Source organism: Chiloscyllium punctatum, chromosome 13 (genome assembly GCF_047496795.1).
Source record: "Chiloscyllium punctatum isolate Juve2018m chromosome 13, sChiPun1.3, whole genome shotgun sequence".
In the NCBI taxonomy this organism is placed as follows: Eukaryota; Metazoa; Chordata; class Chondrichthyes; order Orectolobiformes; family Hemiscylliidae; genus Chiloscyllium; species Chiloscyllium punctatum.
The window spans coordinates 83,806,815-83,831,322 of NC_092751.1; the positions used below are offsets into that span (position 1 = coordinate 83,806,815).

Genomic DNA, 24,508 nt, shown 5'->3' on the forward strand with positions numbered 1-24,508 from the left:
GGTGACAAGGGTTGTAGAACAGAGGAAGAAGGAAGCTTACTTAGGGTTGAGGAGGGAAGGATCCGACAGGTCTTTAGAGCGTTACAAGTTAGCCAGGAAGGAACTGAAGAATGGACTTAGGAGAGCTAGAAGGGGGCATGAAAAAGCTTTAGCGGGTTGGATTAATGAAAGCCCTAAGGCATTCTACACTTATGTGAGGAACAAGAGGATGGCCAGAGTGAGAGTAGGGCCGATCAGGGATAGTGGAGGGAACCTGTGCATGGAGTTGGAGCAGGGAGGGGAGGAACTTCATGAATACTTTGCTTCAGTATTGGTGTTTGTGAGGACAGTGTGAAACAAACTGATATGTTCAAACAGGTTGATGTAGGAAGGAGGATTTGCTGAAGATTTTGAAAAACATAGGGATAGATAAGTCCCCTGGGCCAGACAGGATATACCCAAGGTTACGACAGGGAGCGAGGGAAGAGATTGCTGCACCTTTGGCGAGAATCTTTGCATCCTCACTGTTCACTGGATCAGCGCCAGATGATTGGAGGGTGGCAAATGTTATTCCCTTGTTCAAGAAAAGGAATATGGATAACACTGGGAATTACAGACCAGTCAGTCTTGGGTGGGCACATCTTTGGAGAGGATTCTGAGAAATTTGGAAATTGATTATTTGGAAAACCATAGCTTGATTAGAGATAGTCAGCATGGCTTTGTGAGGGGCAGGCCATGCCTCACAAACCTTATTGAATCCTTTGAGGATGTGACAAAACACATTGATAAAGATAGAGCAGTGGGTATGGTGTACATGGATTTTAGCAAGGGTTTTGATAAAGTTCCCCATGCTAAGCTCATTCAGAAAGTAAGGAGGCATGGGATACAGGGAAACCTGGCTGTCTGGATACTGAACTGGCTGGCCCATAGAAGACAGAGGGTGGTGGTAGATGGAAAGTATTCAGCCTGGAGCTCGGTGACCAGTGTATTCCACAGGGAACGGTTCTGGGACCTCTGCTCTTTGTGATTTTTATATATTACTTGGATGAGGAAGTGGAAGGGTGGGTTAATAAGTCGGAGATGATATGAAGGTTGGCGGAGTTGTGGATAGCGTGGAGGGCTGTTGTAGGTTGCACTGGGACATTGACAGGATACAGCGCTGGTCTGAGAAGTGGCAGATGGAGTTCAACCTGGAAAAGTGTGAAGTGATTCACTTTGGAAGGTCGAACTTAAATGCAGAATACAGGGTTAAAGGCAGGATTCTTGGCAGTGTGGAGGACCAGAGGGAGCTTGGGATCCATGTCCATCGATCCCTTAAACTTGCCATTAAAGTTGATAGGGTTGTTAAGATGTTGCATGATGTGATGTATAGGGAGGTTGATAAGGTGGAAGGTGAGGACCAAGGGGATTCTGTCCTTCTTGCAGTTGGAGGGGTGGGGTTTGAGGGCAGAGATGCTTTCATTAGCAGAGGAATTGAGTTTAAGAGCCACGAGGTTATGCTGCAGCTCTGCAGAGCCTTGATTAGATCACACTTGGAATATTGTGTTCAGTTCTGGTCGCCTCATTATAGGGAGAATGTGGAAGCTTTAGAGAGAATGCAGAGGAGATTTACCAAGATGCTGCCTGGACTGGAGGGCTTGGCTTATGAAGGAAGGTTGAGGGAGCTAAAGCTCTTCTTATTGGAGCGAAGAAGGATGAGAGATGACTTGATAGAGGAGTACAGGATGATGAGAGGTATAGATAGAGTTGATAGCCAGAGACTTTTTCCCAGGTTGGAAATCTCTATCACGAGGAGGTATAATATTAAGGTGATTGGAGAAAGGTTTAGGGGAGATATCAGAGGTAGGTTCTTTACACAGAGTAAAGATGGGTGCACGGAATGCTCTACCGACAGTCATAATAGAGTCAGATACATTAGGGACATATAAGCAACTCTTAGATAGGCACATGGATGATAATACATGACCTTATAGTCGGGTAAAAGTCCAGCAAAACATCAAAAGCCAAATGGCCTGCACTGTATTGTATTGTTCTATGTTCTATGATATTTTCTACAAACCCACCAACTCCCACAGCTACCTGGATTACACCTCTCCCACCCTGCCTCCTGCAAAAATGCTATTCCTTATTCCCAATCCATCCACCTTCACTGCATCTGCTCCCAGGAGGACCAGTTCCACCACAGAACACCACAGCTAGCCTACTTCTTTAAAGACCTCAATTTCCTCTCCCACATGGTTGATGATGCCCTCCAGCCCATCTCATCCACTTCCCACACCTCCGCCCTCGAACCCCACACCTCCAACCGCAGCAAGGACAGAACCCCCACCCACCCCCCCGCCCCCGGTCCTCACCTTCCACCCCATCAACCTCCATATATATCGCATCATCCTCCGCCATTTCTGCCACCTACAAACGGACCCTATCACCAGGGATATATTTCTCTCCCCATCCCTATCCACTTTCCGCAAAGACCATTCCATCCGCAACTACCTAGTCAGGTCCACGCTTCCCAACAACCCACCCTCCCCTCCCAGAACCTTCCCCTGCCACAGCAGGAATTGCAAAACTAGCAACCACACCTCCCCCCTCACCTCCATCCAAGGCCCCAAAGGAGACTTCTACATACATCAAAGTTTCACCTGTTTTCTACTGTATCCGTTGCTCCCGATGCGGTCTCCTTTACATTGGGGAGACAGGACGCCTACTTGCAGAGCACTTCAGAGAACATCTCCAGGACACCTGCACCAATCAACTCCACCGCCCCGTTGACAAACACTTCAACTCTCCCTCCCACTCCGCCAAGGACATGCAGATCCTGGGCCTCCTCCATCGCCACTCCTTCACCACCAACACCTAGAGGAAGAACACCTCGTCTTCTGCCACAGGACCCTCCAACCCCATGGCATCAATGTGGACTTCACCAGTTTCCTCAATTCCCCTACCCCCACCTTGCCCCAGTTCCAACCTTCCAGTTCAGCACACCCTCATGACCTGTCCCACCTGTCCATCTTCCTTCCCACCTATCCACTCCACCCTCCCCTCCGATCTATCACTGTTTCCCCCACCTTCATCCACCTATCACATTCCCAGCTACCTTCCTACCAACCCCACCCCCTCCCATTTATCTCTCCACCCCTGAGTCTCCTAGCCTAATTCCTGATGAAGGGCTTTTGCCCAAAATGTCGATTTTCATACTCCTGACCTGCTCTGCTTTTCGAGCACCACACTTTCAACGTATAAAATACCATCAAGAGAGCCCAACATGGTACAGTGGGTAAAATACTAAGGGAGTACAAAGTTAAAAATCACACAACACCAGGTTATAGTCCAACAGATTTATTTGGAAGCATTAGCTTTCGGAGCACTGCTCCTTCATCAGGCGGTTACGGAGAATAAGATTGTAAGACATAGAATTTATAGCAAAGGTTTACAGTATGGTGTAAAAGAAATTATATATTGTAAAAGACCTGGATTTTTTGTTATGTCTCTCATCTGTTAGAATGAACATGTTGGTTTCAGTTCTTTCATATGTAAATCCCAGAACATTTTTTTAAAGTTACATTCTCAAGTGAACTTTAACAATAGTTGCCATGTTGACCCAGATAATGTATTGAAGGTGTGAGGTGCCCTGTGTGAGGTTGTCTGTGCCCCAGTGTTCAGACTGATTCTAATCTAAAAAAGGGATTTACAGAATTTTACATAGATTCATGTAGTTTTTGAGCAAAATAAAATGTAATTGTGCAAGTACAAATTCACCCCACAAACCTATATACGTGTGTGCCGTGTGTGTGTGTGTGTGTCTGTGAGTGTGTATAGTGCAATGGTGGTCACCTGTAGTGTGAAATGAACCCAAGGTCCTGGTTGAGGCCATCCCCATGGGTACCGAACTTAGCTATTAGCCTCTGCACAGCCACTTTGCGTTGTTGCCTGCCCTGAAGTCCGCCTTGGAGGATGGTGGTATGACACAGGGTAAACCCTCCTGCTTAATTTAAACCAGCAACACAGAAAAGATTTATCTCACGCAATAATCTATGAAAATTTGAGAGGCCAAGAACTATTTAAAGTAAAAATTAACCTCTTTATTTCTTAAAGGACAACAGAGAATAATTAACTCACAACTATCTACACCGCCTTTCTCTAACCTATTTTTACCTTCCCTTCTGTAACACTAGTCTGATAAAACTCCCAATTACGATTTACAGGAAAATCCAAATTTTAAAACCAGCCAGCGGTCAAATCTTCTCTTTATCTTTGTCAGTAGATTGGCTCTCCAAGTCAGTGTTGAGGTTTTTCTCTGTGCAAAGTCCTTCTCTAGACAGGTACCTCTCAGTGAGTTCTGACTGGCAGTCTACAGCTGTTGATCTGGTGGCAGTTCTCCTCCCAACTGTTCAATTTTCCTCAGTCTTATACCCCAAAGCATCAGATTGTGTTCTTGGTTTTTAAGATTGTCAATATACTTAATTCAGGAGAAAGTGAGGACTGCAAATGCTGGAGATCAGAGCTGAAAATGCATTGCTGGAAAAGCGCAGCAGGTCAGGCAGCATCCAAGGAGCAGGAGAATCGACGTTTCGGGCATGAGCTAGTGCTCCTGAAGAAGGGCTCATGCCCGAAACATCAATTCTCCTGCTCCTTGGATGCTGCCTGACCTGCTGCGCTTTTCCAGCAATACATTTTCAGCAATATACTCAATTCAAACTTGATTGGAAGTTGGTTTTTTTTCAGGGTATAATTTAAATTGATTGGGCAAATTCGAATCTGTTTTGTCGTTTCCAGGCAACCAGCTACCCCAGTAGCTGGAGCATTTGTTACATTGTGTCTTATAGAGAACACTTGGTGCTGTCACTGCTAGCTTTTACTCTCTTAAAGGTACAGTACACCCACATCTTTATAACAATGGCCACCCGAAAGTCCAAAGTCAAATGTCCCAGACCGCTGACGTGTTCTCTGACTGGGAGGGAACCCTCCTGTCTGTTGATTGTTGTGTAGTGTCCATTCATCCATTGCCATTGCCTCTGCTTAGTTTCATCAATGTACCATGCCTTAGGGCATCCTTGCCTGCAGCTTATGAGATAGACAATGTTGGCCGAGTCACATGAGTACCTGCCATCTGGATGGTGGGAGGTGTGCCCACGTGAAATGGTGGTATCCGTGTTGACATTCTGACACGTTTTGCAGTGTCTGCCGTGACAGAGTTGGACCGTGTTTGAGGTTTGGTGGTTGTTTAAAGGCGAGAATTGGAGGCCTGGGGAAGGTCTTGGCGAGGTGCTCATCCTCATCGATAATGTGTTGCAGGCTGCAAAGAACATGGCTTGGTTTTTCAGGTCCTGGGAAGTACTGGACAACAAAGGGTACTCTGTCAGTTGTAGCTCATGTCTGTTTCCTGAGGAGGTCATTACGGTTTCTCGCTGTGGCACGTCAGAACTGGCGGTCGATGAGTTGAGCATCGTACCCCATTCTTACGAAAGCATCCTTGAGTACTTCCAAGTGCCTGTCACGTTCCTCCTCATCTGACCAGATCTGAACAGAGGGAGCACAAAATGGTAGTGGTAAAATACCATCGAGAGAACACAACATGGTACAAGTGGGTAAATTACTATCAAGAAAACACAATATGGTACAGTGGGTAAAATACCATGAAGACAGTACAACCTAGTACAGTGTGTAACACACCAAGGGAACACAACGTGGTAAAGTGGTTAAAATACAAAGAGAACACAACATCGTATAGTGGGTAAAATAGCATCAAGAGAGCACAACATAGTGCAGTGGATAAAATACTGAGACAACACAAGATACTAGAGTGGGTCAAATACAATCCAGAGAACACAACGTGGTACAGGCGCTACAATACTAAGGGAACACAATATGGTACCATTGGTGAAACACCATCAAGAGAACACAATATGGCACAATGTGTAAAAAAAACCAAGGGAACACACTGGGTAAAAAAAAACCATCAAGAGAACGCAACATGATATAGTTGGTAAAATACCATTTGGGCAGCATGGTGGTTCTCAATGCTAGCTCACAGTGTTAGGGACCCGGGTTCGATTCTAGCCTCGAGCGACTGTCTGTGTGGAGTTTACACATTCTCCCAGTGTTCGTGTGGATTTCCTCCGCACGCTCTGGTTTCCTCCCACAGTCCAGGTTAGGTGAATTGGCCATGCTAAATTGCCCATAGCGTTCAGGGATGTGTAGGTTAGGTGCATTAGTCAGAGGTAAATGAAGTGTAGCAGCGGAATGGGTCTGGGTGGATTACTCTTCGGATGGTCTGTGTGGATTTGTTGGGCCAAATGGCCTGTTTCCACACTGTAGTGATTCTATGATTCTATGTTCAATGATCATGAGAAGATGACATGCTACAATGGGTAAAATACCATAAAGAGAACACAACATAGAACATTAAGAGAACATGATATGGTGCAATGGTTAAAAAAAGGGATCCAAGATGGTGGCATCCTGTTAGGATTGCATTTGTTGGGCTTTGCGTTGTAACACCGACCTGACAGAGCCAGAACCCATCCCAAAAAGTTTACAGTCAACCCAGTAAATGAGCTAGAAACCTGAAAAAAATTGATTTACGTTTATCCTTGCAGCTGGAGAATTTCGAAGAAAGGTGGAAGTTTGCCCAGGGCCTGGGCCATGGCCTAGCCCTCTGAAGCAGTGGGCTTGCTTACTCACCAGACCCTGGTTGAGGAGCTAGCCAAATCACATGAGGTCCTGGGGAGGTAGATCCAGGAAAACATCGAAGAGAAGCTGGCTCCTGTAAATACTATGCTGCAAGGCCTGGGAAAAAGGACCGATGGACTCAAGCGCGGGGCTGCAGGGGCATAGGCAGAGACCGGCTCCTCCAAGAGTTGGACTGAAGTTGGAAGCACTGTTTGACCTGGTAGACAATCTTGAAAACAAGGGCAGAAGAAAGGACCTGCGCGTTGTTGACATACCGGACAGGATGGAGGGTGAACGCCCGGTGGAGTCCTTCAAGAAGTGGTTCCCGGAATTGCTTGGTTTGGAGGTTGAAAAGGGAAGGGTAACAATTGAAAGAGCCCACCAGATGGCGGCACAAAAGCCAGGTGCGGATCAGCGCCCACGCCCTGTCCTGGTGAGGTTCCATCGTTATAAAGACAAGCAGAGGGTCATGGAAGCCTCTAGAGCCCAAGGGAAGGATTCAAGGTCATTGGTATACGACAGCTCCGGGGTCATGTTTTTTCAAGACTTCTCGGTGGCAGTCATCCAGAAAAGGAAGTCCTACAGTGGCATCAAGAGGAGATTGAGAGACCTTGGGATCCAGCATTCTTTAAGATATCCAGTGGTGCTTCTGATCAATCATAATGGATCCATACATTTGTTCGACACACCAGAGAAATTGAGGAACTTGGTGGACACATTGACATACATCGAACGGCGTAGAGGACAGAGAACATCCCACACGGACTCCAGACCACCTTTAAACCAGTAGAGTTCGGAACCAAACAGGACAAACAGTACAGACTACAGATTCAAAAACACCAGCAACAGTTCTCCTTCAAGATCCTCCGCTCCGCGCTTGCAGCAATGCGCCGGCACCTAACCTCTCTACAGTCAGCCCTGCCTCAGCTGAGGGCCACACTCTCTCAGAATTGCAAAGGACCCACTCTGTACTACATCCTGAGGAGAATTCATACTCCCAACAAACAGTATTTTAATACCATCTCAAACATCAAAAACTATTAAGTACAACAAACTTTTATATACCCATCTCCATAACCAGCACTTCTCAAACATTCCAGAAGACTCCCCCGGCCTCTGGAACTGCTCGGATGCCATTAGCCATGCGGCTGCTGCAGCTACCATCCCCAAGGTGATGGATGACATCACGTCCACCCCCATCATGGCCGCTTCCACAGCCACTTCCATCCCTCACAATTCCTCATGTGCCACACGTGACATCACTTCCACCCCTCACATCAGCGCTGATGTCACACGCTCAGTGACTTCTGTCCCCCCCACTGCCGTGTTCGCCACCACTTCCGTCCCCACCAACACCACTCACACTCACACCCCCCACAGATCCCACTGTCACCATCCCTGCCACCCCTGCTCATGACTCCACCCCCATTCCCCCTAACACCATGCCCTCTCCAGTCACAGGCTCTGCCCCTATTCCCAACTCCACACCTACACCAGGTCCTAGCTCCCAGCCCTGAACCCTGACATCTCCCACCCACAGCTTCCAACCTCATAGGCTGGGAACCCTGCACCGCCCGATTCTACCACAAGCCTGACCTCCCTGGCCAACCCTTTGTCTCAGCATGCTCCTGCCCCCACCGAACTCACCTCCCCCTACCTTGACACTGTCCTATCCCCCCGGTCCAGGAACTCCCCACATACGTTTGAGACACCACCCACACCCTCCACCTCCTCCAAGACTTCCGTTTCCCCGGCCCCCAACGCCTAGTCTTCACCATAGAGATCCAATCCCTCTACACCTCCATCCGCCATGACTAAGGCCTCCAAGCCCTCCATTTCTTCCTCTCCCGACGTCCCCAACAGTACCCTTCCACCAACACTCTCATTTGTTTGGCTGAACTGGTCCTCACCTTTAACAATTTTTCCTTCGAATCCTCTCACTTCCTCCTGACCAAAGGGGTAGCCATGGGCACACGTATGGGCCCCAGCTATGCCTGTCTCTTTGTTGGCTACGTAGATCAGTCCATCTTCCGTAGTTACACCGGCACCACTCCCCACCTCTTCCTCCGCTACATTGATGACTGCATTGGCGCCACCTCGTGCTCCCGCGAGGAGGTTGAGTAATTCATCAACTTTACCAACACATTCCACCCAGACCTTAAATTCACCTGGACCATCTCTGACACCTCCCTCCCCTTCCTGGACCTCTCCATCTCCATAAATGATGACTGACTTAACACTGACATTTTTTACAAACCCACCTCTTCCCACCCTACCTCCTGCAAAAATGCCATCCCATATTCCCAATTCTTCTGCCTCCACCGTATCTGCTCCCAGGAGGACCAGTTCCACCACAGAACACACCAGATGGCCTCCTTCTTTAGAGACCGCAATTTCCCCTCCCACGTGGTTAAAGGTGCCCTCCAAAACATCTCGTCCACATCCTGCACCTCTGCCCTCAGACCCCACCCCTCCAACTGTAACAAGGACAGAACCCCCCTGGTGCTCACCTTCCACCCTACCAACCTTCGCAAAAAGCACAACATCCACCGACATTTCCGCCACCTCCAAACAGACCCCACTACCAGGGATATATTCCCCACACCACCCATTTCCACTTTCCGCAAAGACCCTTCCCTCCGTGACTACCTGGTCAGGTCCACGCCCCCTAACACCCCACCCTTCCAACCTGGCACCCTCCCCTGCCACCGCAGGAATTGCAAAACTTGCACCCACACCTCCTCCCTCACCTCCATCCAAGGCCCTAAAGGAGCTTTCCACATCCATCAAAGTTTTACCAGCACATCCCACCAATATCATTTATTGTATCCGTTGCTCCCGATGCGGTATCCTCTACATTGGGGAGACTGGACACCTCCTCGCGGAGTGCTTTAGGGAACATCTCCAGGACACCCGCACCAATCAACCCCACTGCCCTGTGGCCCAACATTTCAAATCTCCCTCCCACTCTGCCAAGGACATGGAGGTCCTGGGCCTCCTTCACCGCCGATCCCTCACCACCAGACGCCTGGAGGAAGAACACCTCATCTTCCGCCTTGGAATACTTCAACCCCAGGGCATCAATGTAGATTTCACCAGTTTCCTCATTTCCCCTTTGCCCACCTCACCCCAGTTCCAAACTTCCAGCTCAGCACCGTCCCCATGACCTGTCCTACCTGCCTATCTTCCTTTCCATCAATCCACACCACCCTCCTCTCTGACCTATCACCTCCATCCCCACCCCCATTCACCGATTGTATGCTTTGTTACCTTCTCCCCAGCCCCACCCCCTCCCCATTTATCTCTCCACCCTGGAGGCTCCCTGCCTCTATTCCTGATGAAGGGCTTTTGCCCAAAACATCGATTTTCCTGCTCCTCAGATGCTGCCTGACCTGCTGTGCTTTTCTAGCACCACTCTGATCTAGACCCTGGTTTCCAGCATCTGCAGTCCTTGTTTCTAACCCATAGAGAACAGAACTGTTCAGGTTTGCTTTTCTTTAAGAAGGATTTGGTGGAGTCTTCTTTCTGGTAATAAGTTGCGTGAAATGATGTCTGGGATGGAGAGAGTATTTATCTTTAATCTCTAAATTGTGTTAATGGATGGGTGACATATTTATTTTTGGTTTACTTGTTTATTGTACTAACCTTGTTTTTTTGGTGATTTTTTTTTGTTCTCTACCGGGCGGTGGGTGTATGTGGCGTGACCTTGCTGGTAGGAGTTGAGAGGCCAGTTGCAATGGTTAGGAGGGTTGTAGGATGTGTAGGTACCCCCTTTGAATGGGGAGTAAATCCCTCCAATCAGTGCCTTTGGCGATATTTTGTTTATCTGTTTTTGCTGTACATAGTTTTTGTAAGTTTGGGAGATTTGTTGGCTATAGTTAGTTTCGTCTGTGTAGTTTTTGGGTTTTGTGGATTCTTGCGCATTAAAGCTCAGGATCTGTAATTCAGTTCTTTCTCTTTGGAGTCTAGATGGTGCAATGGAAGGTTAAGGATAAGGACATGTTTAAGTGGAATATTAAGGGGAGTCATTCACCTGTCAAGGGGAAGAAGGTACTTTCCAGCCTTAAAAGGGAGAGGGTGGATGTTGCATTATTACAAGAAACACAGTTGGATGATGCAGAGCATTTGAAGTTGCAACAGAATAGGTATGATCAGGTTTATTTTTCATCTTTCAATACGAGTAGAGAGGGTAGCCACTTTAGTCAGAAATAAGTTATAAGAGTGCATTAAAGACACACACAGGAGATTTGTAATCCTTAAAGCTTTGATACATGGGGAAGAATACGGGATCTTAAATGTTTACTGTCCCCCTGTCCATCCCTGTAAATTCTTGACCGACAGACTTTCTAGACTGGTTAACCTTGCCTCTGAGCATATCATCGTAGGGAGGGGGTTTCAATTGTCTCATAGCTCCTACAGTGGACAGATTGCCCAAAGGCACCCCGATATCTTCTTTACAATCTAAACAACTAAGTGATCTGTGTGTTGAATTGGGATTGGTAGATGTTGGAGGCACCTTCACCCTACTGGCAGAGACTTAACATTCTTTTCAAACCCACATAAACGCCATACCAGGCTTGATCTTTCTCTGACGCCCGCAGCACATCTGGGCTTGGTGGCGTCATGTATAATTGGCAATATCACTATTTCCAATCACGCCCCAGTGTATTTAATGGTAAAGAGTAAGGATATGATGATAGGCTCAAGGCAATTGGACTCCTTCCTCCTCAAGGATAGCAAGCTTATTGAATTCTTTTCTACTGAGTTTGGGGCTTTTTTAGATATTAATTCAAACTGACTCAGTAGCTCATCCATCCTTTCGGAAACAGCTAAATTCTATGTTCTGGGGTTGGTTATTTCCTATTCAGCCAGTAAGAAGTGACGGATGGGTGAGCAGCAACACTTGAAAATAGCTGAAAAGTTTGACGAGGTCCTCGCTGGTTAAACTGCAGAGGATCACGGTGCTTCGGTCTACGCTGAACTCCATGCTCACGCGGACAGCCAAGAGGGAGCTTACATTTGCAAGTCAAAGGCTGTTTGAGCATGGGAATAATCCGGGCAAGTTCCTAGCGTACCTTGCTAGGAAAAGGAGTGCCCTCCGGGCCATTACCTCAATCAGAGAGGACACTGGATAATTGACCGACAATTCTAAACGGATTAATGCAACATTCGAGAAATTTTACTCTGAATTATACCAATCTGAAAATGATGAAAGTGGGTGGGTTAAGATGGAATCTTTCTGTAAGAATTTGGACCTTCCAGGAGTGACCCCTGAACAAGAGTCTCTCCTCAATGCCCTATTGTCAGAGCAGGAGGTGCAGGAGGTTGTGAGGCAGCACCAGAATGGAAAGGCGCCCCAGTGAGTTCGAGCAGGAATTTATATTGTCAGGGTAGATGCTTAGTATGTTTAATTACTTACACAGTGCTGGCCTCTTCCCACCTTCTCTAAGAGAGACGAACATCACTCTCATTCTTAAAAAAGGAATGGCCCCGGAGGATTGTGTTTCCTATAGACCCATTTCACTCCTGAATGCTGACTTCAAAGTCCTATCCAAGACTAGATTAAGGCTAGAAACTGTACAGCCCTCCATCATTAAGGAGGGCCAGACGGGGTTAATAAAAAGTCGCAGATCAATGGATAATGTCAGGAGATTACTCAACATGACCCAAGTATTGGATTAGTGGTGCTGGAAGAGCACAGCAGTTCAGGCAGCATCCAACGAGCAGCGAAATCAACATTTCAGGCAAGTATGTCAACAGCGATTGGTACAGGGATTGGTGACCTCCTTAGATGTGGAAAGGCATTTGACAGGGTCGAGTAGCCATACCTTTTTCATACTTAGAAGTGGTTTGGCCTGGGAGAGACCTTCATCAAGTGGGTGGAGGTTTTGTGTAGTGACCTTCTGCCGCGGTCCTCACCAAAGGTGTATGGTCAAGCAGTTTTAATATTTGTAGAGGCAGTCAACAGGGCTGTCCCTTGTCACCATTGCTTTTCACATTGGTGACTGAACCACTGGCAGAGGCAATACGCAGGGATCCCAATATAAATGCTCCAGAAGTATGGACGAAGTCACATAAGATCGCATTGTATGCGGATGACGTTCTTGTCTTCTTATCAAACCCAGCAGTCTCAATGCCACATCTGATACAATGCATCCATCTGTTTGGGCGCTTCTCAGGTTATGAGATCAATTTTGCGAAGTCAGAGGCCATGCCCATGGGTGGTCTCCCGAGAGTGCCTGATCCTGAGGGCGGATCTCGGTTCCCTTTTAGATGGTCGCAGGAGGGCTTTCTTTACTTAGGTGTATGTATTACTCCCATTTTTGATTGGCTATTTAAAAGCAAATTTTGCCCAAATATTCGACAGAATCAAGCAGGACCTTTGTAGATGGAAGCTGCTTCCAATCTCTTGGTTAGGTGGGATAGCACTCATTAAAATGAGCATTCTGCCTTGCCTGTTGTATCCTGTGTGAATATTTAGAAGACTGAATGGCTGGTATCGCAAGTGGCCCCTAATTAAATTGACTAAATTGGAGTTACCTCACAGACTGGGAGGAGTGGGCCTCCCAGATATCAAAAACTATCAGATAAGCTCACTGCTGTCTTACATGTATGACTGGGCCCAGGGGGACCCTCACTCACTTTGGTTGGACATCGAAGCATCTCGGGCAAGCTGAGATGAGCCTGCTGTTCTTAGACTAAATGAGAACAATTAAGGAAGATTGCCATAGCCCAATAGTCATCAAGACTGTCAAGGCGTGGACAGCAATGCATCAGGGTGAGGACAACATTGCCAAAACATCACTTTGACACCCATAGTTGGTATGCCAGGCTTTTAGCTAGGGATGATGGACTCTCTGTTTAAACTATGGGCGGCTAGGGGTGTGTCTTGCCTGGGTGATTTATTCTAATGGGACATATTGATGTCCTTTGACCAGTTGGTTCAGAAATATGAATTGTCCAGTAGGGACCTCTTTCGTTTCTTCCAAATTAGAAACTTCATACAAAAAGAGACCACACTTCTAACTCATCCTTATAGGTCTGACATGGAGAAGAGGGTGTTGAGTGCTGAGGGTACATTATCTGTTAGCAACGCTTATCATTTGTTGGGAGAGGGGTTCCTCAGACGATACCGAATGGCTCTGTAAGGTATGGGAGAGGGAGCTGGAAGTTAAGATCTCTTCTGAAACATGGGAGGATATTTGGGAAAATGCAAGAAGGATCTCGATTTGCAACAGGCCCCACGCCTTGCAATTGAAGATTCTCCACAGGGTCCATCTAGCCCCAGACCACCTCGCTAAATTTAAAGCGGGAGCATCTTCAATATGTCTTAAATGTAAAGTGAGCATGGGCACACTTACTCATTGTCTTTGGTCCTGCTAAAGACTGCGGGCATACTGGAGCACTGTGGTAGGCAAAATAGAGAAGGCCTTGGGGACAGAGGTGGAGATGGACCCGGTATCTCTTCTTCTTGGCTTTGTTAATTCACTTACATTTGTGTCACAAAGAACATTCTATTAGGGTGGGTGTCGGAAAATCCCCCGGGGCTGACTGGCTGGTGTAAGCTAGTCATGGAGCACATCCCCTTGGACTTTTGTTCAAGGATGGTGCACCATAAAACTGAGAATTTCTGTGAGCTGTGGCAGCCCTTTTTTGGACTATCGGGGTACAGATTTGTCCACCATACCTTTATATAGCCATGACAATTCTGTGAAATGAATCTGGTATCCAGGGGGGAACTACAAACACATGAATATGTATAAACTTATGTGCTCGATGATTGAGGGCTATTACTTTGTCTTGCTGAGCTGTTTTATGGTTATTATCGTTATTATTATTGTTAAGATTTCTCTTCCTTCGCTTAGTGATTATTTATTATTTATTTATGTAATTAGCAAGCTTGTTATTTAATATTAGCTTGAATTGTTTGGTTTTGTATTTGTTGCAATATTCAAAAGTAAAAATGTTCCTTTTCCTTCAATAAAAAATATCTTTTAAAAATAAAACAAAAAGACAACAGAACATGGTACATTGTGTAAAATAGCAAGAGAACACAACAGTGGGTAAAATACCATTAGGAGAGCGCGACATAGAAGAGTGTAAAATGCTATTAAGAGAACACAACATGGTACAGTGGGAAAAATACCATCAAGACAACACAATGCGGTATGATGGGTAAAACACCAAGAGAACACAACATGGTAGCAGTGGGTAAAATAAGAATGGAACACAACATCATCCGGTGGGTACAATGGAATCAAGAGAACACAACATAGTGCCATGGGAAAAATACTGAGAGAATACAACACAGTACAGTGGGTCAAATACAGTCAAGAGAACCCAAGTTGGTATGGTGGGCAAAATACCAAGGGAGCACAACATTGTGCAGTGGGTAAGATAGTATCAAGAGAACACAGCATGGTACAGGGGGTAAAATACCAAGTGAACACAACATGGTACTGTCATGAAGTTGAAGGCATGTACCGTAGCTTTAAAAGAGACCGAATGCTGTTCTGCACTGACAGCTTACAAGAGCAATCTCAGAGTGTACTGGAAAATTTAATATATGTAACATTTGGCTATGAAATAGATACCTGAGTTGGTTGCTGTTTTAGGCAACAATTCAAATTTAACCAATTAGTTTGAATTATGCCCCAGGATACTAAAACACATATAATATTTGAATTTATTATTTTGCCAATATTGAACCAATTAGACAATCTAATGTTGGAGATATAAGAAAAGGCAGGCATTATGAAAATCAGACTGAGCAACTGCCATAGAGAGAGAGAGAGAGAGAGAGACCCAAGACATCGAAACACTCTCTATCAAAGGTACCTTTTCATATGAAACATCTTCACAGTAAAAAGAAAGTCGATGATCTGGGGAGATCTTCAGCCAGAAGAAGACATACACCGAAGAAAGTTTAGAAAGACAGAAGAAGGGCAAACCTTTAGAATGAGCAAATAGTTTAGAATCAGGTTTAACCAGGGACAAAAGGAAAATGTAATTGTAATGGAGTTGGTCAAGCACTTAAGTGTATCAGATGAACAGACAAGTGCAGGATAGTTAGAAAACTTTAAGTTGCAATTGAGGGAAGTGGAGTTACAAAACAAAGAAAGGGAAAGAAGAGCCATGAGAGAAAAACAAGAGAGAGAAAAGAGAGAGAAAAAGAGAAAGACAGAGAGAGAAGAAAAAGAGAGAAGAAAGAGAGAGAAAGAGAGAGAGAATGAAGAAAAAGAAAGAGGAAAAATAATGAGAAGGTTCTTAGCTGAGCCAAGAGAGAGAGAGAGAAGAAGAAAGAGAGAGAGAAAAAGATAGAAAGAAGAAAGAGAAAGGGAAAGAGAGAATTTGAACATCAGAAGTTGCAAATTAGTCAGGAAAGTCAAGTTAACAGGATGGAAATGAAGAGAGAAGGAAGTGATGTACACAAATATGTTAAAATATTGCCACGTTTTGCTGAGAAAGATGTTGAAGCCTTCTTTATTTCATTTGAAAAATTGGCTGAGCAGAGGGAGTGGTCCGAGGACTTGTGGATAATGCTAGTTCAGACTAAACTGGTAGGCAGAGCTGGTGAGGTATTTGCCGTGCTGTCAGATGAGGGGTCAAGAGATTATGAAGATGTCAAACAGGCTATTTGAGTCACTATGAATTGATGCCAGAAGCTTATAGACAGTGGTTCAGAAACATAAAGAAGGAATCACGTCAGACTTATGCTGAGTTCAAAAGAATTAATCATAGTTATTTTAATTGATGGGTGCAGGCCTTAAAAATAGGTAAGACCTGTGAGGCTCTAGGAGAGATTATTCTGCTGGAGGAGTTTAAAAACTCACTTCCAGCGATGATAAGAATTAATTTGGATGAACAGAAAGTTCAAGAAATGAGAAGAGCAGCACAGATGGCAGATGAATATGCATTGGTGCTTAAGGCAACATGTAGCTTCCGGCAAGAATTTCATCCTGTGAGGGATAGAAATTGGGAGAAGGGGAGATCCTACACAACAAAACAAAGAGTAGTGCACGCTGGGAATAGTTTGCTACAAGTGAAAAAAGAAGCCCATGAGGATGGAAAGGAGGTGAAAGGCCTCAGGTATTTCCACTGGAGCAAAGTGGGACACGTAAAGTCACAGTGCTGGTCATTAGTTGAAGGCACTGTGGGAGACAATGTGGTAAATGAGGCTGAGCCAGTGGCATTAGTGAAAATAGTAAAGGAAACCCCAAGAAAAGATAATGAGCTACAGGAGAATGTGCAGCCGAGGCAGGGGCTGGGTACTGAGTTAGTGTCCAATATCTATAAAGATATTGGAAAGTTTATTCAGGAAGAACAGGGGGAGGAGGGAAAGAAGTTATAAGCTTTAGAGATACAGGATCTAATCAGTGCCTAATATTAAGAGATGAAAGTATTTGCATTCTTTCTGATATGTTACCCGAGAGTGTGGTAATTTATGAAACAGAAATTTAGCTTCCTCTGTGTAAGATCAGGTCGGAGTGCCAAATCAAGACTGGGGAAGGAGCCGTGGGAGTGATTGACGGAACGTCAGTTCCAAGAATACAGTTTGTTCTTGGAAACAATTTAGCAGGATCCAAGGTGGGAGTAACACCCCTTGCTGTGGAGAAGCCAAAGGAAGATCAGGGAACTGAGGAGTTAAAAGAAAAAAATACCCTGGAATCTGTCCAGACTGTGTAGTAGCAAACTCCCACTATCATAAGTCACAGCACGAAGCAAAAACTAAAGAGAAAGGTGAAGGAGTTGAGGTTCAGTTAGCGGACACCCTGGTTGATGCAATGGTGCAGGACAAACCTGAACAGGCAGAGGGTCAGGCAAGTGTTTAGTCTTGAAAGGCTGATGGACTTACAACAGAAAACTGAGACAATAAGAGATATATACATAGATGCCTACTCAGAAAAGAAATCAGAATGTATTCCTGAGGGTTATTAACTTAAAGATAAAATCCTAAGTTGAAAGTGGAGACCACGGCAGGTTAGTGCAGAGGAGAAATGGGTGGAGGTGCACCCGACCGTGTTACCGGTAGCATACAGACAGGAAGTGTTACGGGTAGCACATGAACTACCAGTAGGAGGTCACCTAGGTGTGTGGAAGACTCAGGCTAAGGTACAAAGGCGTTTCTATTGGCCTGGACTGCACAATGATGCGGCTAAATTTTGCCGTACATGTCATACATGCCAAATGGTAGGTAAGCCACAGGCAGTAATAAAACCAACACCTTTGTTGCTCATCCCCACATTCGTAAAATCTTTCACACAGGTTATGATTGATTGTGTAGGTCCCCTCCTGATGACTAAAGTGGGAACCAGTACTTGCTAAGCATAACAAATGTGTCTACCAGATCTTTGGGGGCAATTCCATTATGCAATACTAAGGCAAAAAGGATGGTAGAGGAGTTAAAAATGTGTTGCTGGAAAAGCACAGCAGGTCAGGCAGCATCCAAGGAGCAGGAGAATCGACATTTCGGGCATGAGCCCCTTCTTCAGGCTCATGCCTAAAACGTCGATTCTCCTGCTCCTTGGATGCTGCCTGACCTGCTGTGCTTTTCCAGCAACACATTTTCAGCTCTGATCTCCAGCATCTGCAGTCCTCACTTTCTCCTGATAGAGGAGTTAGTAGCTTTCTTCATATAGTATGGGACTCAGTCAGACCAAGGATCAAATTTCACTGCTCAGCTGTTTAAGGAAGTCATGGATAGTTTAGGCATACAGCATTTTAAATCCAAGTGCGTATCATCCTGAATCCCAGGGAGCTTTGGAAAGGTGGCATTAGACCCTAAAGACCATGTTAAGAACATCCTGTCAGGATTACTTGATGATTGGGAAAACTGTATCCCATTTGTATTGTTTGCTATTAGAGATGTCCCAAATGAATCTACTCAGTTTACTCCCTTTGAGTTAATATTTGAATATGAAGTGAGAGGGCTTTAGAAATTAATTAAGGAAAAATTGACAGGACCGAAGTTGGAGATCTCATGTTTGAATAATGTATCTGAGGTGAGGGAGAGATTACATTGGGTTGGTGAGTTAGCTAAACAGCATCTGAAGAGGGTAGAGCATAGAATGAAGCCAGTGGCAGATAAAAACTCTAAAATTTGGATGTTTTCCAGTGGGGATGATGTATTAGTATTGTTACCAGTGGTAGGAGATCCCTTTAGAGCTAGGTTTAATGGTCTCTATCAAATTGCGAAAAAATTAAGTCAGGTAAACAATCTGGTAAAGATGCCGGATCAAGAAAAACCTGTATCGGGTAGATCATGTGAATATGTTGAAACCTTACCACAATAGAGAGAAGGAACTGGAAAAGCAGCTGTTAGTTACTGCCCCGCAGAGTGAGGAAAGAAATCCAGATGTTGTAGAGTTTTTTTTTGTGATTTAAAATAGGTTAAATAATGAGGAAGTCCTTGAGGAGTGGGATGGGGTCGTGAACTATCTGTCACAGAAGCAAAGAACCCAGGTGAAAGGTTTGCTGCGACAATATGAGGACATATGAAGGAATAAGGTGGGGAGGACTAATACTGTGCACAAAGTGGAAGTCGGGAATGCTGTTCTGGTAAGATAACACCCCTATCGGCTTAATCCTTTGAAAGCCACACAGATCCAGAAGGAAGTGGATGTAGGTATCATTGAACCGAGTCAGAGTGAGTGAAGTCTGCTGAGCGTGTCTGACGGGAGTCTACAATTTTGTGTAGACTATTGGAAGGTCAACGCCATAACAAATTCAGACTTATTTCCAATAACAAGATTGGAGGATTGTATAAAGAAAGTTGCACAAGCCAGTTACATCACAACGTTGGACAGCCTGCGTGGTTATTGGCAGGCACCTTTATCAGAGAAAGCGAAAAAAGTTTCTGTGCTCATAACCCCAAATGGACTATATTAATTCAAAGTGATGCCGTATGAAATGAAGAATGCACCAGCCACATTCCAAAGACTCATGAACAGATTTGTGTCTGGGTTAACAAACTGTGCAGTTTATCTGGATGATCTTTAGCAAGTCATGGAAAGATCACATGGTACAGTTGGCAGAGCTTTTTGAACGATTCCAAGAAGCAAAACTGGTAATAAACTTAAAGAAAAGAGAACTTGCGAAAGCAGAGCTGACGTTCTTGGAACATAACATGAGTCATGGAAGGTTGACCCCATGGAACGCAAAGACAAAGGCCATCAAGGGATTTCCACAACCATCCTCGAAGAAAGAGTTACTTTGATCTTTGGGACTAAGCAGATTCTACTGGAGGTTTGTTCCAAACTTCAGCAACATAGTGACACCGCTAACGGATTTAGATTAGATTACATTACAGTGTGGAAACAGACCCTTTGGCCCAACAAGTCCACACCGACCCGTCGAAGCGCAACCCACCCATACCCCTACATTTACCCCTTACCTAACACTACGGGCAATTTAGCATGGCCAATTCACCTGACCTGCACATCTTTGGACTGTGGGAGGAAACCGGAGCACCCGGAGGAAACCCACGCAGACACGGGGAGAACGTGCAAACTCCACACAGTCGGTCGCCTGAGGCGGGACTTGAACCCAGGTCTCTGGCACTGTGAGGCAGCAGTGCTAACCACTGTGCCACCGTGCTGCCCGATTTACTGAAGAAGAATACAAAATTTCAGCAGACAGAACAGTGCCAGGAGGCATTTGAGAATTTAAAAGCAGTATTAACCACCGCTCCACTTTTAGCTACACCAAACCTTTTTTAAATCCTTCAAAGTTGCAATCGATGCTTGGATACAGGAGTTGGAGCTGCAGGAAGACGATGATGGCATTGAACAGAAAATTGGATACTTTTCAAAGAAACTCCAACACCCACCAAGAAAATACCCTACCATCAAAAAAAGAATTATTGAGTTTGATACTGGCCTTACAACATTTTAATGTCTATGTGATGAACAATGTGTCAGAGACCGTTGTGTACATGGACCACAATCCTCTCACATGCTTGGAATGATTTAAAGACAGAAACGTGAGACTATTTTGTTGGATTCTTATGTTGCAGACTTTTTAATTTACAAATTGTACATGTTGCGGATTGTAAAAATGTGGTAGCAGATGCGTTATTGCAGATTTAAAGGAAACATAGAGATAAGATTGAACAGATTCCAATTTTATATATACGTTTGTGTGTAGAAATTAATATGAACTTAGATTAATGTCTAATGTATTTCATTGTTAATGAGATTAAGAATTAGAAAAGAAAAGAAGCCATCTTTTCATTTTGATCGTTCATTTTTTCTCAATGGGAAAGGTGTTATGAAGTTGCAGGCATGTACTGTACCTTTAAGAGAGAATGAAAGCTGTTCTGCACTAAGACCTGTCATAGGACTAACTAGCAGTTTCAGACTGTACTGGAAAATTGAAAATATGTAACATTTGGCTGTGAAATGGATATCTGAGTAGGTTGCTGATCCAGATCCAAGAAATTAGGAAACACTCTCTATCAAAAGTATTTTTTTATGTGGAACATCATCACAGAAAAAAGAAAAACAATGACCCAGGGAGATCTTCAGCTGAAAGGTGACATACACCGAAGATGACAGCCGCTGTGTGGTTTTGAAATTAAGTTGAAGTAATTTTAATAATTGTTTTATTGGAACAGTATATTGTTATAGAGTTGGAGGCAGGTAATAAGCAGTTAAGAGAAAGCAGAGGTGCTTAGAGTTAGAGTAGCTTAGTGCTTAGATGTTGTTTATAGAGTTAAAAAATTGATATTATTGTCTTTAAATTGTGGAATTTGGGACTTCTCTGTCACTCACATTTTAACAGATTAGGAGGTGAGGTGAGCTTTTCTGGGTGCCTGGGTTAATTAACAGAAGGGTACACCACCATGTAGTAATAATACAGTGGGTTAAATGCAAATGGAACACAACATAGTACAGTGGGTAAAATACCACGAGGATACAACATGTTACATTGGGTAAAATATTATCAGAAGAACATAACATGGTGCTTTGGGTAAAATAACAAGAGAACAAAAAATGGTACAGTTTAAAATATCATCAAGAGAACACAGCATGGCACAATGGGTAAAATACAATGAGAACACGGGGCGGCACGGTGGCACAGTGGTTAGCACTGCTGCCTCACAGCACCTGAGACCCGGGTTCAATTCCCGCCTCAGGCGACTGACTGTGTGGAGTTTGCACGTTCTCCCCATGTCTGCGTGGGTTTCCTCCGGGTGCTCCGGTTTCCTCCCACAGTCCAAAGATGTGCAGGCCAGGTGAATTGGCCATGCTAAATTGCCCATAGTGTTAGGTAAGGGGTAAATGTAGATGTAGATGTAGGGGTATGGGTGGGTTACGCTTCGGCGGGGTGGTGTGGACTTGTCGGGCTGAAGGGCCTGTTTCCACACTGTAAGTAATCTAATCTAATCTAAAAAACACGACATGGTACTTTGGGTAAAACACCAAAGGAAAGCAACATGGTACAGTGGGTACACGACAGGGAGAGAGGAATGCTTGTCAGAATATGATTAGATTCCCTACAGTGTGGGTAAGGCCCTTCAACCTTCAACCCAAGTCCACACCGACCCTCCAAAGAGTAACCCACCCCCCTCTAACTAATGCTCCTAACAACTATAGACAATTTAGCATAACCAATTCACCTGGCCTGCAAACCTTTGGAATGTGGGAGGAAACCAGAGTACCTGGTGGAACCCACGCAGACACGGGGAGAATGTGCAAGCTCCACACTGACAGTCATCCGAGGCTGGAATCAAACCTGGGACCCTGGCGCTGTGAGGCAGCAGTGCTAACCACTGAGCCACAGTGCCACCCCTTCTTTAACAGTAGATTAGATTCCCTACACAGCACGAACAGGCCCTTCGGCCCTCCAAGCCTCAGCCGATCCAGATCCTCCACCTAAACCTACCACCTATTTTCTAAGGATCTGTATCCCTCTGCTCCCTGCTCAATCATGTGTCTGTCTAGGTACATCTTAAGTGACGCTATCGTGCCCGCCTCTACCACCTCCATTGGAAATGCGTTCCAGATATGTACCACTCTCTGCGTAAAGAACCTTCCACACATATCTCCCTGAAACCTTTCCTCTCCCACCTTCAACTCATGACCCCCAGTAATTGAGTCCCCCACTTTGGGAAAAAGCTTCTTGCTATCCACTCTGTTCATACCTCCCATGATTTTGTAGATCTCAATCAGGTCCCCCCTCAACCTCCACCTTTCTAATGAAAATAATCCTAATCTACTGACCTTCTCTTCATAGCTAACACCCTCCATACCAGACAACATCTTGGTGAACCTCCTCTGCACCCTCTCTAAAGCATCCACATCCTTTTGCGGTGATCAGAACTGTATGCAGTATTCCAAATGTGGCCGAACCAAAGTCTTATACCACTGTAACATGATCTGCCAACTCTTGTACTCAATACCCCACCTGATGAAGGAAAGCATGCCAATTGCCTTCTTGACCACTCTATCGACCTGTGTTGCCACCTTCAGGGTACAATGGACCCGAACACCCAGATCTCTCTGTACATCAATTTTCCCCAGGACTTTTCCATTTACTGTATAGTTCGCTCTTAAGTTGGATCTTCCAAAACGCATCACCTCACATTTGCCCGGATTGAACTCCATCTGCCATTTCTCTGCCCAAACCTCCAATACTCTGCTGTATTCTCTGACCGTCCCCTTCACTATCTGCTACTCCACCAATCTTAGTGTCATCTGAAAACTTGCTAATCAGGAAGCAGAGGGTAATAGTGGAAGGATGTTTTTTGGACTGGAGGCCTATGACTAGTGGCGTGCCTCAGGTGTTGGTGCTGGGCCCATTGCTGTTTGTTATCTATACCAATGATTTGGATGAGAATGTACATGGCATAGTTAGTAAGTTTGCAGGTGACACTAAAATAGGTGGTATCGTGGACAGTGAAGACCTTGATCAGCTGGGGAAGTGGGCTGAGAAATGGCAAATGGAGTTTAATATGGATAAGCGTGAGGTCTTGCATTCTGGAAAGTCAAATCAAGGTAGGAGTTTCATGGTGAATGGTCGGACCTTAAGGAGTGTAGTGGAGCAGACGAACTTTGGAGTTTAAGTGTACAGTTCTCTGAAAGTGGAGTCACAGGTAGACAGGGCTTTTGGCACATTGGCCATCAGCAGTCAGGGCATTGAGTATAGAAGTTGGGAAGTTATGTTGAGAAATGCAGGACATTGGTGAGGCTGCACTTGGAGCATTGTCTTCAGTTTTGGTCACCTTGTTATAGGAAGGATGTTATTAAACTGGAAAGAGTGCAGAAGAAATACATAAGGATGTTGCCATGACTCAAGGGTCTGAATTATAGGGAGAGGTTGGACAAGCTAGGACTTTTCTTCTTTAGAGTGTAAGAGACTGAGGGGGGATCTTATAGAGGTGTGTAAGATCATAACAGGCATGGATAGGGTGAATGCACTCGATCTTTTTCCCAGGGTTGGGGAATCGAGGATTAGAGGACATCAGTTTAAGGTGAGAGGGGAAAGAATAAAAGGGAACCTGGTGGTCAACATTTTTTATACAGAGGATGGTATGCATATGGAATGAGCTGCCAGCGGAAGTGGTTGAGGCTGGTACATTAACAACATTTTAAAATTATTTGGACGAATACATGAATAGGAAAGGTTTAGAAGGGCCAAGTGCAGGGAAATGGGGTTAGTGTGGATGGACATTTTGCTCAGCACGGACCAGTTTGGGCCAAAGGACCTGTCTCTGTGCTATAGGATGACTCCTAAATGGCCTGGTCCTAATTCTTAGCCTGTGCCCCCAGTTGTAGATTCTTTAACAAGTGGAAATACTTTATGTTTCGAACACTGTTTCCCTGTGACTATCCTGAAGATCCGAATTAGATCTTGC

At 45.0% G+C, this 24,508-nt stretch overlaps 1 long non-coding RNA gene across 1 annotated transcript in view; it reads right to left on the bottom strand.

The window, feature by feature from the left end:
* LOC140484578 (uncharacterized) overlaps nucleotides 1–24,508 on the bottom strand; it is a 191,103-nt gene that overhangs the window by 129,613 nt on the left and 36,982 nt on the right. The gene's annotated exons all lie outside the window — the stretch shown is intronic.